Raw genomic sequence first — 2,740 nt, 5'->3', positions numbered from 1 at the left:
GCCCTGATGAACTGGCCTGGCCTGGTCTTGTCGCTGTGTAGGTTGAAGCCATAACCGCCGGCGCCCTTCTTCATGGTGCAGAGTCGGGGCCGAAGCTCGGGCTGTGGGGATCAAGGGGGGTCCTCCAGTTCCAGTGTCCCAGACCCCACCTCCTTGACCCATGCTGGACCCTTCCCTGGCCTCGGAGAAGCTGGAGCGAGGCCAACCAGCTTGGCTCCTACACAGCAACTTGAAAGAACACAGGGCTGGCCTCGGGAGAGCTGCGTGAGACCCCACGCGGCCCCGACAACTGTGGGGCCCGGGAGACACCACCCCCACTCGGTCCAAGCCTCCGTTTCTTCTGGCAAACCAGGGGTGGGGGGGCCAGAGGGGCCCTCAAGCCCTCCCTTCTGACCTCCAAGGTTAGTGGTGGTTTTGACGCTCCCTCTTCCCTCATGGCTCAGTACGGGGGTGGCACTTGGTACCCCTCCCAGTATGGCCGGAACCCCTTTGCACACTAGTCTCGGCAGCAGGGAAAGCCAGGCTCTGTTTACCGAAAGCGGTCGGCATGTTTACAGTAAAGCCTTTTCTCAACCCTGCGGGGCCACAACCCCGCGAAACGGAGCTGTGAGGGCCAGGCGGTCACAGCCTGGACAGGACCAGGACCCCCACGGAACCGGAGAGACTGCTGGCCCCTCGGAAGCACGGATGGAGAGGGCCCCTGAAGTGCAGGGCCGGGCAGAGGGAGCCTGGCCGGAGGTGGTCAGGCACAGGCGTTGGGCTTTAGCTCCGGGCCCTCCTGAAGCTTCCGCAGCTGAGCCTAGGACCGCAGCCCCTAAAGCTGACTCCTGGGGCCCCTCCTCCAGCCCCCGGCAGTCTGGGGTGGGGGGGGCTCCCCGTCATCACCAGGTGCAGGGATGAGCCAGCAGGGGTCAAGGCCCTGGCCTGGGTTCCAGCTGCCCTGTTTATTAGGAAATGGCCTGGGGCAAGCAATTTCCTTGTCAGAGCTGTGGGTTCCGTTTATGAGGGTTCTCAGAGCCGCCTGCCATGCCGGTTGCCACGGCCCCAGGTGAGACAAAGGTGGAAACGCTTCACACTCTGCAACCCTGTCCCAAGACTGTCTCATGGTTGTCAGGGCTGGGGAATATCCCATTAAGCTGAGAAGTGAGATTCGGGGGGTGTGGGCAAGGCCGGTTGCTCTGCAACCCCAACCCCCAGCTGGGAGTGGAGGGGCGACGAGGGTTTACAAGCCTCCTGCCCCAACTTGCCAGCCTAGGCCCAGGTGGCAGCTGCCATCTGCAGAGGGAGTTCGGTCCCCACCCTCAGCTCTCAGGGGGCTGGACAGCCGTGCCTGGCCTTCCTCTAAAACGTCTGGGCGGGTCTTTCTGTTTCAGGATGTTGGTAGGGGTGTGGGGCAGCCAAGGCAGGAAGGAGGGGTACAGGCTGGTTCTCGCTCTGGCTGTGTGCACCCTCATCTGGGTCACGGCCAGAGGCAAAGCTCCCCTTCTCCCAAGGTCTCCAAAGCCCGCAGTGACGCTGCCCCCTGCAGCCCCCCCTGCAGCCGGGCACCCCCAGAGCCCTGGGATCTTGTTCTGGGAGTAATGAGGCGCTTCTCCCCTCTCACTAATCCCTCCACCAAGTGCCAGCCCAGCTCTCCCCCAGGCTGAGGGGGCAGGAACAGGTCTGACCAGCTGCTGCCACCAGGGCAGGCTCAGCTTTCTGCCCCAGCCCCACTGGGCCACCTGGGCCCTGAGAACGTGGGGAGGGCCAGGGGGCAGCTCCGATGTCTCTGTCTCTGCCCCTCCCCGCCTCCTCCTGGCGCCCGGCTGGTAACCCACAGCCTGATGCCAGCGGGTTCTGCAGAGGTTCGGCACCGGGGAGCAGGGCGACCTGGGTCCCTTCCCCCACAGTGGGCTGATGGCCAGAGACCCAGGGCCAGACCCGGAGGAGGTCCCTGGCTGCTGCGTGGACAGTGGGGGTCAGCACGGGTCTCTCCCGCCGTGGCCGCAGCATCTGCAGGAGGCGGCTGGCGGCTGACGAAACCACGGCCTTGCTTCCGGGCCGAGCCCGCGCCTGGGATAGGTGGCGCCTCCAGGAGCAAGCCCGGCTGCATCTGCGCTGGACGGGCGCGGGCTGGGCGGGCGGGGCGCTGGCCACTCTGCTGCCTGCTGGGCCGCAGTCTCCTCACAGGCCAGCCCGTGCTGCCCAGCGCAGGCCTGCAGCGGCTCTCCATGCTGATTCTCTGTACGCGGCACCCCAGGAGGGCCTGCTGTTAAGCAGGCTCAGTTCTGAGCTCAGGCTCCAGAACTTCATCGCCTTCTGGGGGTGACTGTGTCCGCAGACAAAAAGCCCCTGGGTTTTCTAGAATGGCCAGGTGCCCTCAGAGCCCTCTAGCTCCTTCCTTCCAGTCCCCCCTCCCTTCCCGGGGGGGGCAGGCTCCCTGCCTCCTGGGAGCCAGTCGCCTCCACCGCCCCCAGCTGTCTCCCAGAGCTGTCTGACCAAGAGGTGGCGGCGGCTGCTGAGTCAGGCTCCCCGCCTGGGTGGAGGCTGGCGCTGGCAGTGGCAGGAGTCCCTGGGGGCAGCCTCCCTGGGGATCTGTGGGACCTGGGCCAGCACAAAGAGCGTGGGAGGGGCCTGTACCCCCAGAGGGGGACAGGGCGTGGCTTCTGCTGGGGAAAAGTGTGAGCTGCAGGCTGTGGAGGGCTTGAGGAGTGGCCCCCAAGAGCTGGGGGGGGGGGAGCCTTGTGCCATGGCCCAGCTC

General features: G+C 65.9%; 1 protein-coding gene across 1 annotated transcript in view; it reads right to left on the bottom strand.

Moving 5' to 3' along the window:
• Nucleotides 1-2,740, bottom strand: part of SLC9A3R1 (solute carrier family 9, subfamily A (NHE3, cation proton antiporter 3), member 3 regulator 1) — an 18,655-nt gene that overhangs the window by 4,976 nt on the left and 10,939 nt on the right. The gene's annotated exons all lie outside the window — the stretch shown is intronic.

This window comes from Condylura cristata, unplaced genomic scaffold, assembly GCF_000260355.1.
Source record: "Condylura cristata isolate star-nosed mole 26May11 unplaced genomic scaffold, ConCri1.0 scaffold00038, whole genome shotgun sequence".
NCBI classification, from domain to species: domain Eukaryota; kingdom Metazoa; phylum Chordata; class Mammalia; order Eulipotyphla; family Talpidae; genus Condylura; species Condylura cristata.
The sequence above is the reverse complement of the archived record's forward strand: the minus strand, read 5'-3'. Positions and strand labels throughout refer to the sequence as shown.